The following is a 16222-nucleotide window of genomic DNA, read 5'->3' on the forward strand; positions in this document are numbered from 1 at the left end:
TCACTTGCGGAGAGAAGACCATGCAGCGGAAGCTTCCTTCATTCCCTTAGTTCATATCCTGCCGATTTCAGAAAAGGAAAACGAGCAAGAGTAGAAACGCAGCGGGCGGCCGGTGTGAAGACCAGGGACTGTGGGGTGGGGGGGGCTCCCAGAGGCAGCGCCCCGGCTTCCGGGAGCCGGTCGCGTGGCCGGCCCCCGCCTGCCCCCGCTGAGCCCGGCAAGCACTTGGGCCTGGGCCCCGAGTGCAGCCAGCAGAGTGTTCACACACGGAGACCAGACCGGGGCACGCCATCCTCCCCGGCCCACAGAAAGGCCTCAGAGGCCGTAGACGAGGACAGCAGCGGCTCCTCGGCCCCGACATGCCCCGGCGCTCAGGACGCGAGCAGCCGCGGGGAGCGCTCTGTGCCCTCTGCAGTGCTGGCTACGAGGAGACTCCTTCAAGTGCCAGGCATGCAGGGCTAGAAGCTGACATTTGCTGGTGACAACTAAAGAGCCTGCTCCGTGCTCTCGTGGGCCTGGCACGAGTGTGGCCAACGCCGGCCTTTGGGGAGAGGCAGGGAGGAGCCGGAGGGAAGCCAGGGCCCGGAGTGCTTTGTCCTTGCTGTGCGGAGGCCCCAGCGGGGTTTGCTGTGTAAACTCCAGTGGCCGTTCACAGCAGGCGTCCGGCAGAACTGCTTCCTATATGTCCCCAAAATGTTTATGCGTTTGTTTTCCTTGGCGGGGACAGGCCGCTCCAGCTGAGAGGAAGGTGGTTTCCTTGCTGCAGCTTTGTTTATCAGCCCGGGAAGGAAAACCTGTGTCTTTTCAATGAAACTCACTTAACCTCCTGTGCAGGGTCTCTCTCATTGGCAGGGCTGGAGAAATCAAAATATTCCAGTGTCGCTTGAGATCAGTTCCAACAAATTATGAAAGCGTTTTTCTGGAAGCCGAGACACAGGCACGCCACATGGAATTCGAAGTCCGTTGTCTGGGGTTTTCTGGAATGGAAGATGAGCAAAGCCCGGCACCACCCTCTCCCAGACCCAAAAGGCAGAATGAACTCAGGGTACCGCGGCCAGGCCTGCAAGAATGACACATAGGCCTATGCGTCCCTGCACGTGGCTGTCCCCATCTGGGGTGCATAGTTTTCTAGGGAGTCTGTGGGCAGGCTTCCGAGGTCCATAGGTCTCCCGCCCAAATTATATTAACATTTTTGTATACATCTACGTATGTGTAATTATCTGGGAAGAGGGCCTTTAGCCTTCCTCATGGCCTTGAACTTGGAAAAAGCCTCCTTCTTTTTTCATTAAAGGTTAAGAAACAACCATGTCCTAGAGTTGAGTGGCCACGTCCTACGGGTTAGTGGCACCCCAGGGCTGAGCCTGGGCGCAGCACTCCGCCTCCGTGGGGCCGGTGCACTGAACAAGCCGACCTCGGTGGGGTGTGAGCAGGAAGCAGCTTGATCTTTTCTTACTACTTCCCACTGGGTTCCCTCTCTCTCCTGTTTGCAGTCTGGCCTCTGGATGACAGAGCAGGTCGAGTCCACCGCTGTCCCGGCAGTGTGACGAGCGGGGAGGCCAGTCCAATGGCACGACCCGCACTCTCGCGGCTGGAAAGCTCTCAAGGGGGGACCTCCCTTCGCCGGGATGTCTCCGGAGCCAGGCCATTCGTCCTCCTGCAGCTTCTAGGGGAGTCTGCCGCCCTCCTTGCCCTTTCAAGAAGACCCGAGTCTGCCTTCTGCAGGATCCACATTCGAGCTATGCGAAAGCACCGACACATCTTCGCCTCCCCACTTCTGGGGGGTCGGAACCTTCGCACCTCAGCCTGCACGTCTGCTCAGCCGCCCACCAGGGGCAGCGATGTCCAGACAGGAGTCGCAGCCCGTCCCGCACTGGGGGCCACACAGGACGAGCTTTCGAGCAGTTTTCTCGAAGCCTCCCTCACTCTCGGCTTTGGGCAAAGAGAGGCACCCCTCCTCATGCCATGGCTGGGGGTGGGGGACCCCACCATACCGAGGCCTCTCTCCAAGTCCTCAGGAGCTACTGGCCTCTTCCACTGCCGGCCAGGGCTTTCCTCGCCATCTGCCGTGGCCGGAGCAGGTGAGGGACTGTCGCCGGCAGGACCATTTGCACTACTCTTTCTGCAAGCCCTACCTGGTGGCAGCCAGGTAAAAAGCAATTTCCACAAGAACCGCAAGAATTCCCAGGAGTTCAGAGCTGGGCCAGGGCTTGGAGGGATGTTGGGAGATAGCCTAAGGCAGGGGTGTGTCCAGACTTTATCTGACTGCCCCCTTCCCCACGGTTTCTGTGTCTGAGCCTCGAGGGAAGTCAGCGGCTGTGGCTGGGGCCCACCTGCAGTACAAGGACAGCAGTGCGTCCAGCTTCCTGGGAGGGCAGACGGCAGAAAGGGTCGGTCTTAGGCTCCCACAGGCCCTGGGCTCTGCTGAGCGAGCGATGGCTCCACGAGGATCTTCCTGCCCTAGTTCAGACCCCAGCCTCGCCACTCAAAGTGTAGTCCTTAGGCCAGCAGCATCCACAACACCTGGGAGCTGCTTAGAGATGCAGAACCTCAGGCTCCGCCCCAGACCTCCTGGGTCAGAAGATGCATTTGAACAAAACCCTTGGGGGAGTCAGGTTAAAGTGTGAGAGGCTCCGGTCTGGAGCTTGTGGTTCTGTGGGGCGGCAGTGTGGAAACGCAGACGCCGTCCCTCTCAGGAAGACGTGGACGGCAGGGACGTGCAGCAGAGGTACCGCCCTGTCCCTCCGAGGGAGGGGCTGCAGCTGGACCCGAGGGCCTCCGGCCGGTCCTGACTCACTGCTTCCTGCCTGTGTGGCCCGAGCACTGGACATGGGCTCCCGGGGCCTCAGTTTCCTCCTCCATGAAGACACCACCTCACAAGGCTGGAACGAGGATTCGGCGAGTCCACATGCTGCCGCGTGCAAAGCAGGGCCTGACCCCCCAACCCAATGAGGGTTTGCTTTGCCCTCGATGTTTCAGTGGGGCTCGGGGAGGATGTTCAGAGGGGGTCGCATCTCGCCTGGGCCTGGACGGACAGGCAGGCTTTTGACAAGTGGAGAACTGGATGCAAGATCTTTCCAGGTGAAGGGAACAGGAGAGCCAGAAGACCGTGAAAGTCCATGTCCGCATGTCTCACTTGGGGGCACCCCAAGTGGGGGCCCCCGGAGGTTAGGCGAGGAGGCCGACAGGAGGTAAAGGCCTTAGACGGTGAGCGCAGGGCTGGGTGTTTCCCCAGAGACAAGGACTGCTCAGCGCTCTGCCTCAGACCTTCCTCCTCGGCAGGGTGGGGGCGTGTGGGCGTGGGGCAGAGGCGGGGGCACGTTGAGGGGCTCATGCTGTGCTCCCTGGAAGGCATATGAGTGAGAGGCGAGGAGGGGAGGGAGGTGGCAGATGCCTATGGCCTTCACTCCCAGGGGCCCCGTGGACAATCCTCACTGGCCACCGAGACCTCACAGGACCCTGACACTTGCAGGAGGCCATCAGGCTGCCAAGACTGTTTGCAGGTATTTCCCTCCACCTGCCAGAGTCCTCCCTACTCCCTGAGCATGCTCTAATCCTCGTGGGGCCGCGGGAGCTGTAATTACCAGGCAAAAATGCCAGGCATTCGCGATATGGAGATTGCTTAACGCAGGACGAGGGGTGGGCGGGCAGGTGGGCAGGCGAGGGGCAGGCCCGCTGCCCGGGGGCCGGGGGGCACGCTGCCGGAGCCTGCACGTTGGTCCAGCAGACCTGAGAGGAGGCAGAGCCCCACTGCCGGGGGCCCGGGGGTGACGGACGCCCGGGGTCGGCCTCCCCCCGCTCCCTTCATGCCATCTTCAGCGTTCCGTCCACCGTCCTGCCCACAGTCCCTCCAAATACCTATCCCGTGTCCTCAGGAAGACGCCGAAGGCCTCTTTTACAGGCGGGGAAACTGAGCCCAAGGTAGCAATTCTTGGTTAAGAGCCCTCCTAGGACATTTCTCTTTCAGGGGAGTCTAGGAGTCCAGACCACGAGATGGTCTTCGGACCGAGGGAATGCACCCGACTTCTAATGCGTCCTCCAATTCGTCCTCCAGCTCCGTTCACCCCAGACCGTAGCAGCCGCCCCCCCAAGGAGCCCCTCGCTGCCTGAAAGCTCTGCTCGTGCTTTGTCACACCTGGTTCTTCGCCTCCCCCTGTCCATCTGCCAAACCCTACCCATCCCTGGAGACCCGTCTCCGAGCCCCTCCTTTGGGCAGCCCTCCTGCCTCGCCCCTCTGCAGCTGCCCATGCTCTAGACACACACAGACGCACACACACACACACACACACACACACACACACACCCTCTACATCCTGCTGCGTTTCCTTATCCTGGGCCCGGGGCTCTTCTTTTCTCCCTCTCTCCATGTGCCTGCCGCATCTGCAGGGATGAAGCCCAAGGTTCACTCCCCTCTTTGAAGATGCGCCTCCCCACCCCACCTCCTGGCAGAAAACCCCAGTCACCGAGTGCCCGGCTGGGGAGGCCCCAGCTGCCCCCGGTCTCTCTAAACCGTTGATTCTGGGTGTGGTTTTGAGATTAAACCTGGCGCCTTTCCTGTGGCCCTCGATAAAGGCAATCCTGGGTTCTTATCTGGCATTTTCTGTTCTCCTTGTTGACATCTTTGAGGTTCGGCGAAGTCCCACCTCCCTGGGGCGTGGAGCCCTGCGTGATAAGCACCCACCTCCCTGTGCCCCGCTGGGCGCCCAGCGTAGGGACTCCTGTTGCACTTCTCTGGGCCCTGCCCCCTTTGCCTCACCCCTCCCCTGGCCCAGCACAGGGACTGGACCGGGGCAGGGTGCTATTAACAATTACTTCGGGCTCGCTGTGTAAACAGACGGTGCTGTGTATGGGAACCTTTGTCTGAGAAACGATTGTTCTATTATTGGCTGATCTCCTGATACCATCCTCCAAACTCCTGGGCTCAGATATTTCTCAGATTTTATTGGGGGCATAGGGCTCAGGGGAGGGGAACCTGTGTGGGCTGGAGCCATCCGGAAGGCTCCTCGGAGGGGGAGGATTGAAGCTGGACCCTTAAGGAGGATTGGGGAGGAGGAGGGACGGAAGCACCCAGGTGGGCTGGACAGGGGCAGAGCTGCGGGAAGCGGTCGGGGCTCTGGGGTGGCAGGAAGGCTTGGGGATGCTAGTTCTGGGTCCTGAAGGGCTTTGCTCGCCAGGTAAAGGAGCCCAAGCTGCCTCCAGTGACACGGCGGAGCCATGGAGGGTCTCAGGGCAGCGCAGTGGCAGAGCCCACGGTTTGGGAGACTGATATTGCAATGGTGTGGAGGGCGGACCTGCCAGAAGATGCCGGCTTTGGGGCTCGGCTCGTGGAGGGGAGAAGCCCGGGGGAGACACCTTGCATCGTACCGATTCAGCTGGGAGCGAGGCAGGGGGGGGGCCCACCGGCCTGGGCTCAGGGCTCCTCGCTCCCCTGCTTCCCGGCCGGCCGGCCGGTCTCGGTCTTGAGCAGCTCTTCCCTCCGTCTGCTCCCCTGCTGGCACCGGCGGCTGCCGCTCTCCCGGAAGAGTCTTTACAAAACATCCCTGCCTCCCGACGCAGGCTTCCTAGGCCCCTGCCTTGGCAAGCCATGAAGGAGGGGGCCTCGACGCGAGGAAGTGCCCAGGCTTTTGTTCTGGCTCCGGCCACGGCTGGACCCACTGCCCATTGTTTTCCAAGCTATTGATGACCTTGGGCCAGCTGGATGGGACCGTCTGGCTCCCTTGGGCCTGGCCACCTCCAAGCGCGCATGGCAGACAGCCAGGCTGGCAGGATGGGTCCCGGTCCCTCGCTGGCCTCGGGAAGGGCCTGTGTTCTCAGAGTCCGGAGCCCCCAGCTGGCGACGTTTGGGGTGTCAGTGTCCATATGGAATCTGCTCAGCTCCTGAAGACGAGGAACCATCTGGGCAGGAACGCAGACAGAGGCCCTCCGGCGCTGGTCTGAGGCCCACGCTTCCTCCCTGTCTGCCGTTGTCATGGGCCAGGGCGGAAGGCCCGAGTCTGTCCGCCTGCCGCTCCCTCTCTGGGTTTAGGGGATCCGTGCTCATGGGGTCTGCATGGCGAGAACGGGGCCTGGATATCGGGAGGTGGGGGGTGGTCATGACCCCGTACCTGGAGGTTGACTATCTGGCTTTAGGTCTCTGCTCTCACTTCTCATATCACCTGAGTTAAGTTATAAAACAAAATAAAAACCTCTCTGAGCATCACGGTCCCTGCCTCTGAAATGGGAACAATCGTATCCTGTACCTCTTCGGGTCGGCGTGAGGAGGGAGGGTACGGAGCTTGGAACGGGCTGGCACCCGGTCTGAGCTGGGAGCTGGCTGAGAGGCGGCAGGCCCTGGGCTGGGCCTAACTCACTGCGGGGCAGGAAGTGGGCCCACCTGCGACGCCTCGACGCAGTGAGGCCAGCTGGGCCTCAGCCACGCCAGCTCGCCCGCGACCTCCCCACCCCCGCCCGGAATGGCAGCCCCGCCTCTCCTCTCCCCAGCTCTTGCTGGACCACGGAGCGGCTCCTGGCCTTGCTGGAGCTTGCCTTCCTCTCTAGGTGCCCCCGTCAGACCCGCCCCCTGCGCTCGGGCGTCGTTCTGTGAAACGAGGTGATTGAATGAGGTGGCCCTCTGTGGCTGGGCCCACATTCTTATCATGGTCACCCCTGAGACAGAGGCCAGGGACCCAGTAACTGGCACTGTGTGGGACCCAGTAACTGGCACTGTGTGTAGCACCCGACAGGCCAATCACGCAAACCTCTTATTACCAGAGGGGGAAACTGAGTCTCAGACAGCCAGGACGCTTGCCCAGAGCCTACAGGCTTACGGCCGGGTGCTTCCTGCTTGCTCCCCTGCCCGCTGGAGGGGAGGGCGGAGGGGAGGGCGGGGCTTCCTGGAGCCCCCCTCTCCTATCTCCCCTTGCTTCCGCCCGAGCCGCCAGGCAGGCCTGAGACTTCGGGGCTCTGGAAATATCTGTGAGTGTCCTGGTTTCTACACCAGCGAGCCATTGTGTGGGAGCCCAGCCTTTCCTTCAATTCACAGCTCTCCCCGCGAGCAGCCCGGAGAGAAGGATGGGTCAGAGCCCCTGTCCGGCCCTTCCCAGAAGGAAGCCTGGTCAGCCAAGGCGGGAGCAGCCATCCGAGCCCAGCGGCTTCTGCACACCCACTTCCTGTCGCCCCCCGGCCCCAGACGGCTTTGGCAATCAGAGAAAAGGCCAAGCATTTTTTTTTTTCCATCTTCTCTGCTAACGCAGACACACCTTGACTTTATTTGTCTAAGGGTTTTCCATTTCCTTTTCTGGAAAGCCATCAGGGTCCTGCCTGTTCCTTTCATCACAGGAGGCTGTGTCACCCTGAAGGAGCGCGCGAGGAAGGCTGAGAACCCAGCACTCACACGAGCCGGTGCCGGGCTCCCCCCGACGCCCCTCAGGCCCAGGTGACCACTCGGGTGGGCCTTTCAGAGGAACGTACGTACCTTTTTATGAGTAAAGAGCCGCTGGCTGGGGCAGTGGCTTCCCACGGTCTCGTGGCACGAGGCTGTCTGTCCTCTCCAGTGTCCTGTTCGTGCTGTCTGCACAGTCACATCCGGAGGCCTAATGATTCTAACTCCCCCTTCAGCCCCAACTCCCACCCACACTGGTCTGGATATGAGATGCCCTGAGGGCAGAGCCTCTGTATCCTGGCCTGGGTGCTCCCTGAGGCGGACAGGGCCCGGGAGCTGAAGCAGAGACTCAGGTCGTGAAGAGGTACAGACTGGCACAGGACGTCCTGGGCTCAGGGCTGGCGGGAGGACCGTGCGCCATCTCATCTCCGCCAGCCTGGCTCGGAGGGTCTGAGCCAGCCTTGGCAGTGAGGGGCAGTGAGAAAACCTCCCCACCCCAGCCATGGCTGGAAGCCCACCCCATCTCATCCCTCCTTCTGCTCAGACTTTCCTTTTCCCAAACCACCTCCCTTCCTTTACATAAACAAATCTGTCTGCCATGTCCCCTCCTCCAGGAAGACTTTCTTGATTGCTGGGAAGGGGCAGGGCTCTTCCGCTGCTCACAGACCCACCTCGCCCCTTCCCAAGGCTCAGGCCTGTGCCTCGGCGCCCTCCTCTGAACACCCAGGGCTCCATGGCTACCCTCTGTGGTCAGGGGCGCCTGAGCCAGCGGGTGTCTGGGCCAGTAAGTGGTGAAAGAATGGCCTCCTATGGGCATCGCCGTGGTGCTGGCCCAGGCTGGGCACCAGGGGCACTGTGTTATCTAAACGGTGACTCCCCACCGGGGATGCACCCCACCGAGGTGCCCAGGCGCAATCCTTCTCGTAGAAAGATGTGCAGTACCCCTAAAACACAGCCTGCTTCTCACATCCCCTGACAGTAAGATCTGCTTCATCAATTCCCTGGGTAGCCAGAACCAGGAGACAGACGTTCTCCCAATGACAGGCAGCTGGTCTCTGTTATCGTGGAGTATGGGCTGGTAAACACTTCTTTCTCTTCTTGCCGAGGCTTCCAGGAAGCTCAGATGAAAAGCGATGCTCAGTCGCAGTCTCTGCCGTCATGAGAAGCTTCCTTACTCTCTGCACTTTTATTTTAAGTACACCGTGATGGGGTAGGTTCATTTGTTTGTTTGTAATTCAGCTCCTCGCTACTAAAAGTTCTGAGACCAGCAGCATTGGAATTGCCAGGGAGCTTGATCGAAATGCAGACCGTTAGGCCCCACCCACACCTACCGGCTTAGAATCTGCATTTTAACAAGACGCCCAGGGGACCGATGTTCATATTAAAGTCAGACGCACAGATGGAATCCTCTAGATATAAAAAGTACATGAAATAAGAGCTGTGATGATTCTCCCTTTTCCTACCCTAATTTCTCTACCGAAGGAACTTACCTCTGCTGCAGCCCCACCTAAGCCTGACCCGCCCCTTCCAACCAGCCCCGGCTTTGAATTTGGCTCTCAGGTCTGCTCTCTAGCGGGGTCTGGTCACTGAGGTCCCCACCGGGAGAGGTGCCCGCATGGGGGATCGCAGCCCTTTGGCGGGATGATGCTGAGGAGCTCCCTGGGCTTGATGATGCGCAGTTTTAAAGGCAGCCTTTGTGATCCTTCCAGATCCTGAGATTCTATGATTCCAAGTCCTGCCTCCTGCAGGAGGGCTTCTACGACTTCTCCGCCTTCACTGATCACTACCTCTCCTGCAGCTCATAACCCTGATTGGGATCTTTGACTGCCTTGCATTTGCCTGTGACCCCCAACCGGCCTGGGAACCCAGGTCCTGGGTCTCCTTTTCTGCCAACTCGCTCTCAGACTGGTGGGGTGGGGACGAGCAGGAGAGGCAGGCAGGCAGCTGGTCCAGGCCTGGCAGGTCCCTCTTTCCCAGCTGGCTCTGACCATGGCCATTCACAAGGCTTCTGGCTCTCAAATGTGGAGGCCTTAGGGAAGTGCCTCTCAGCCGTCCCCCGGGTCGCTCGACGTCAGTTCCGGACGCTGCAGCCCCAACCCCCCTGCACCCCCCGGTCCTGGCTTTTCGGAGGTCCCAGTGGCGCTGGCCCAGAGCGGGGATGTGCAGGGACGAAGGCGGGTAAGGAAGGAGTCCCGACACAGTCCCGCGCGAGCCCCTCCTGGCCCCCAGTGTGCCTCGCTGGCCGCCTCCCTGGGGAGGGGGAGGAGTTGAGACTGGTTCACTATGTGCCACTTTGAGGAAGCCGTTTAGTCCGTGGCCTCGGTTTACCTTCATGTGCTCAGGTCCGTGACCCGAAGGTCCTTCCGCCCTATGGCTCTGCTACCCTGGGAGTTCAGAGGCGTCCAGCCCTGGTGACGGATGGCCCTGGAGGGGGCGGCACGGGGACCTGAGGGCTGGAGTCTGGAGGGCACACCTGTAGAACAATAGCATAGAGCAGGAGGTGTGTGTGCGTGCGTGTGTGCGCCTGTGCTGGGGGGAGGCTGCCGGCGCTGGGGGGCTGGGGAGCAAGCGCCTGGCTGGGCGCAGGGGCCCAGGGCAGGGGGCCATGTCATCGTTTTCTCATTAGGCAAGACAGCGATCGCCTGTGTGAAATGATCTTGCTGGCCCTGTGGGCTCCAGGAATGTTGGCTTCACATGAATAGAATCCCCAGACCGAACCACAGAGGGAGGGGTCTCCGGCGGATGGGGACAAGGGCAGGCCCTGCCCGCCCTTCCCCCCACCTAGACACACTTCCACCGGCCCCAGAGCACAGCATCGTGACACCCAGGAGGTCAGAGTGACAGAAGGTGGTCCGAAGCCGGCCCCGCCTGCCCCTGCTCTGGGCGCCCCGCACACCCCTCCCGCCGCCGGCTGCTGGGCTGGCAGATGGCTGGCTCTGTTCACCTGTGCACTGAGCCTGCCCTCACCTATTCGTGAGCATGGAGCTAGGCCAGTCCCAGTGCCCATCTCCACCAGGTGTGGGGGGGGGGGCGGGTGGAGGGGCTCCTGTCTGGAGATGAACTGAGATTAGGACACGTGGAGCAAATAGAGTATTCCCAAGAGAGGAGCTACGAAGCCGCTCTCGCCCCAGGCTCCTCCCTTCCACCCTTTAAATTCAGCTCCGTGGTAAAGGGATGGGACAGAGGGGCCCCTGCATTCTGAGCAGCACAGGTAGCGCCAACCGTGAGCCCTCAGAGGTGCCAGAGAGACCGTGCAGAGGCCCCGGGGCTCAGGGTACAGACGGCAGAGGCCACGGCGCACACGGTGGAGGGTCGAGGAAGAGCAGGCGTTCACGGCCACGATGTGCGTCATCATCCTGTGTGGGGGCATGCGTGTGTACATGTGAGGATGTGCACGCTTTTGCATGTATATGTGATTGGGCACACACGTGTTTGCATGTGTGCGCGCACATGCACATATGTGCAACAGTATATTATGCAGGCAACTGAAGTGTGTGTGCTGCATATATATCATGTGTGCGTAGTCCGCATGCATGTGCTTATGTGTACAGGCATGCGCTGTATGTGCGTGTGCACGCGTGTTCACACGAGCCCGTGCACTATCGGGGAAGGAGGAGGGGGCGACTTGGCGAGGGCGGGCAAGGCGAGGAGAGCACTGGGGACACAGCTCGGCCCGGGAACACCCCCTGTTAAACGGGGCCGTCTGAGAGCGGCTGCGGCATGTCCACCTCCGGCCCTGCCCTGGCTGTGGTGGTGGTGGGGGCCGTGGCAGTGGCCAGGGGCACGTCATAACTGTCGTGGGACCCGGGCTCTTTCGCTTTTGTGGGCCTCTTCCTACATACACACACACACACACACACACACACACACACACTATTATAAACTAAGCTTTACAACTGCGTTGGTGTGGACGTGAATGCATTAATCCTCATGTCGAGCTGTGAGAACAGCCGTTAACGCAGTGAGCCAGGGATCGCCCCGAATCTCGGGTGCCTGCGGGCGCCTGAGCAGCCCGGCCATGCCGCAGGGCGACGGGCCTGAGGGATGGCCAGGGCGAGGTCCTGCAGCCGTGCCAGTGCTCAAGAGACGGAGCCAAGAAAGACGCAGCAGGACGGCAGAGGCGGCGAGCCCCATGGGAGGGCCGTGGGGCCAGGTGGCCGGATGGCACGGGGAGGGGAAGAGGGAACCCAGTCTCCACCTGCAGGACTAGCTGTGAACACCTGGACACTCGCTCTGGGGACGCCAGCCGTAGGCGAGGGGTAGGGCGGGACAGGGAGGGGGAGCGTGGGAAACCTCGCCAAGAGCCGCGGGGCCGGGGACTTCGGGGACTGCGGTGTGCCGGGGGGTGACGTGCCTCCACGCCAGCTCAGGCCCTGCTGGGAGGCTTGAGGTGCTGCGCCTGGGGGTCTGGGGGCGCAGAAGGCCGCCTGGGCCCCTGTCACAGAGGGCACTTTTCTGAGGCCTTGCTGGAGTCCAAGGAGGAAGTGCCTCCTGTCATCACGGAACAGAGGAGGGAGAGACTGGGTGTGGCTGGCACGCTCGTCCTGGGCAGGGACCAGGAGACCTGCACCCCGACCTACCGAAAAGCCCTGGGCATGTCACCTCATGTCTCTGAGCCTCAGTTTCCCCATGAGCAAAAGGAGGGTGTCGGATCCGATGTTATCTGAGCTCCTTCTCCCTGAGTTGATGCTTTGTGATCTAATAGGGCAAAGAAAGATGTGTTAGGGCCCAGGGCAGGAGTGGGCAGGGGGCTTGGAGAGGACAGTGGGGAGCCGCGGTGGCACGGGAAAGGGGAAGTATTGGGTGTGTGTGTGTGTGTGTGTGTGTGCGTGCACACGTGTGTGTGCCCAGTGTGAGGAAATGCTCCGAAACCAGCTAGCACATGCGATGACGACTTCCCGTCCAGGGACCCGCAGCACAGAGGCCCGGCTCCCACAAAGCCCCCTGTCCTGCCCGTCCCGACCCCCACCCCCAAGGGTGTGGCTGGCAGTCCTGCACAAATGCCACCGCCAGCTTTTTCTGGAAGCGAGGGATGCCGCCTGCCGGGCCCAGCAGCCTCCTCTCCCTGAGGGCGGGGCCGGGGAACCACGGCCTCCTCCCGCCCTGGCAGGGCTGGGGTGGGATGGGGCAGCCCTGTGTCCCATGGCGCCCCATTGGAGCCTGGGAGCCCAGCTGTGTCAAACGCTCAGAGACCCCCGCCAGGAGGGGGGTGGCTGTTTCCTGTCCCGTCTCTCTGGCTCCTCTTCCGGGGCATCGAGTGGGGGTGATTGCTGGAGAGCCAGTAAAACATCGGAATAGAAAATCCCGCTTTCCAGAAATAGGTTTGGCATTATTCCCCCTCCACCGTCCCCCCCATAAGCCTCGATATTGCTCAGGGCAGTGCAAGAAGTGCATGGGAGGCAGCAGCCTAGAAAATGACTAAATCGTTCCTCCCCTGGTGAATCACTGGTGGCCCATTAAATCCGGTTTTGATTTGAGGGGGGATCGTGTGACGCCTAAATGGCCAGGAGTCATCTGTCAGTCGGGGAGGAATTCACGGGCTTTGAGAGGTGGGTGCCCGGTCCCTCGGGGGGAGCATGGTGGTCAGAGAGCAGAAGCTTCCAGGGCATCATCCCCCACCACGCCCCGCCCTGGCTCAGCTCTGCTGGGGGCGCAGGGGACAGGGAAGGAGACCCGGGCCACCCTGCCCTCAGGCCCAGCCTCACTCCATGGGGCCGTGAGGGGACCGCCTGCCTGGGGTGTGTCATGGGGAGGGGGTCAGAGGAGGCTGGCGCAGGTGAGAACGAGGAGGAAATGTCCGGGGACAGTGAGCCCGGTGACACAGGACCAGCGCCCGGTCTGGAGCTGGGAAGGGGTGGTGGCGAGCGCCAGACGGGGTGGCGAGTGGAGGGCCTGAGGACAGGGCTGGGGAGTTGGCGGCGACGTCCCGTCTCCATCTCCATCTCTGTGCTCTGGGCCTGGGTCCCTCCTCTGCTCCCCTGGGAGGGGGTGGCCAAGCCTCACGGCAAGGCTGGGTCCGCGTTAGTGCCAAGTCCCTGCTGCAGCCCACGCCTCCCGTCGGGGAGCGGGGAGGCAGACCCCATTGGAACGGCCAAGAGCCAGAGCTGGCGGGTCCTAGATCAAGGTCACGGAAGGGGTGGTTGTGAGCGCCCTGTCGAGGGGCAGAGCCGGGGGGGGGGGTAGGCGGCGGAGGGCGTTCCCTGACTCGGCCCCTCTCCAGGGCCTTCTGGGACTTCGTCCTGCCGTCCCGCCGTCTGTCAGTGCTCTCCGCCTGTACAGAGGAAGGCCTGAGTGGTGCTGGAAAAGTCATCGGAGCTGCCGGAGCGCTGACCGTGCCTGACTGGTCATGCCCAGTCTGCCGTCTGAGTCCCCTCCCACCCCTCACTCTATCTTTCCAGTGGGCGTCCTGGAGGGAATGAAGTCATTGTATCCCACAGTCCAGCCCGTGGTAGGAAATCCCTTCCCCGCCCAGAAGGGAGGGTCTGTTCCTCTCAGCCCCTCTGCCTTGCACACCACAGAAGCTTCCACTCGGAGAGTGACAGCCTCGGCCACACCCATGGGTGTCTTCTCCCCCACACAGCCTGAGGTCTGGATCCTCAGTGAGCATCTGAGGCTCTGTGCACCCACCTCTGGACAAAGCCTGAGCTTCTCCCACTGGATCCCGGCGGGGACGGAGCCCAGATTGTCCTGGGAACAGTCAGCTCTTGCTGGAATGCGGGTCTTTCCGGGCACATCTGGAAAAGCATTTGCCGAGACCGTTGCTCCAACAGGGCCAGCCAGTGCCCCGGCCTGAACGGCCTCAAGCCCCACCCAGGGCTCCGGAGCTGGGGTGTGGGGCAGCCCCCCCTTATTTAGCCTGGCTTAGGCCTGTGGGCTCTGGAGGCTGGGCCTGTGCCACTGCCCATGGGAAGGACGCGGAGCCTGTTGAATCGGGCCAGGCTGGAGATGGACCCGTGGTGGAGGCAGCACCCGCCTCAGGGCCCAAGCTCCCCGCTTCTCTGGGTGCCCTGCCCCCTGATTATGCACCCTCGCCCATGCTAGCACCTCTGAGGCTTGGGAACCCAGCCTTTGTACTCGTTCCTGAGCCCGCAGAGCTGGGGACTCCACCTGGTGACCAGGCCCATCGGGGGCCCTTCTTGACAGGCAGGCAGAGCACCAGGCTCTGGGAACTAGGGGGCCCTGGTTCTCATGCCAGCTCTGCCGTTCCTCGGCAAATCACAGCCTCAGAGACGCCCAGGACTGCGGTAAAGATGAGCTCTCAGCTCCATGCTGCCTCCTTTCCTCTCTCCCTGGTGGGCTCAGATTCATGTCAGATCAGAGAGCAGGAGGTGGAGGGGTGCGGGGCTCCCCCAGGAGGCCCTTCTCCTTGCCCTGTTTCGCTGAAACAGTCAGGTCATGGCCACAGAGGCGGGCGAACGAGGCGGGCAGTATTCTGGAGAGGCCTGCAGGCTGATGGCACGTCCCGGAGATGCCGACGCCTTCTTCCGAAGGAATGGAGCTAGTGGTGGCACTTAAGGCAGAGGACATGGTGGCACGTGGGTGGGAGAGGCAGCGGATAAAAGGGCGTTGCCTCACGGACCTCCGCGCGTCCTCCTGGGATTGGCGGATGCTTTGCCTACCCCGTGCCCCCCGGGTTCCCCATCTCCTGTCCTGCCGCAGAAGGACGTGGGTCTCTGCCAAGCATGCGCGCACACGCGTGTGCCTTCCACGGTCACGCGCCGTGATCCACAGTGTCTGGGTTGCGGCTGCGTCCTGGTGCCTGGGACGGAGTAGGGCACACGACATGCGCTAAGGCAATATTTGTTGGATAAGCTAGGAGGCCTCAGGTGAGTCTCGCCCTCCTGCAGGGTGGCACGTCCTGTGTCCTTAGGTGCACGGACCCTGACCCGGCCCACGGAAACTGTCACAGAACCCAGGGCACGCACAGGCCCACGCCGGCTCCTGCTCCTGTCTCTGCCTCTGCAGTGCCGAGTCCAGGGGCCCCTGGGGGCCCGGTGCCAGCTCTCCCCCTGCCACCTTCAAGCCCTCCTCGCTGGGACCCGATACCTGCCAGTGTCAGAACCCGTCCCTGCACCAAGCAGAGGCCAGGCACGGGTGCGGCACTGTCCGGACCTGGAAGCTGAGGAGGGCGGTGTGTGGGTGTCTTTGAGGACAATGACGAGGGGTGGTCTGAGGGCACACAGGGCCGTCCTCTGAAGTCTGGGCACGAGGGACTCCCAGGCCTGTGGACAGAGCCTTGGGACCAGCAGCCGGGCCACAGGGACTGAAGGAGGTGGAGGCGTTCTGGGAAGTGGCCCAGCGGGGCTGGCTCCCTCTCTCGGACGGTTAATAAGGCACCGATTATCTCCGGCTGACCAGGCCCTCCGAGCGGGCAGGCCCGGCCGGCCACCACGCCGGCTCCTCCCTCACGTCCCCTCTGCCTTGTACTTACAGGCACTTAGGTGCACTTGGGTGGACACGGCTGGCCCTGCCTCCGCCCCAGCGGGCCGCCTTCTCTCAGCAAACACCAGGCTGACCGCTGGGCAGCTCATCGCTGGGGCCCTGGTGTGCTCTGCGGCTGGGCAGAAGGGTGGCCGAGGAGGGGCCTGGTCTCATGCCTGCAGATGGCCCCTAGACAGGAGGCACAGGACTGGTCTGCTCATCCCTGCCCTGCCCCTGGTACCTGCAGAACTCGGAGAAGTTCTTCCCATCACGGGGCCTCAGTTCCCCACCTGTAAAATGGCGAGAAGCCGGCACTCCAGTGCAGTAGGGCTGCGATAGGCCAGGCAGGAAGTGGGTGGAGGAGCCAGGCGGGGGCCCCAACCTCCTGGGCCGTCCTCACCCTCAGGGCCCCGCCTGCCTCCTCCTCCCAGGCGCAGGCCGGTG

This window comes from Rousettus aegyptiacus, unplaced genomic scaffold, assembly GCF_014176215.1.
Source record: "Rousettus aegyptiacus isolate mRouAeg1 unplaced genomic scaffold, mRouAeg1.p scaffold_m13_p_13, whole genome shotgun sequence".
Taxonomy (NCBI): Eukaryota; Metazoa; Chordata; class Mammalia; order Chiroptera; family Pteropodidae; genus Rousettus; species Rousettus aegyptiacus.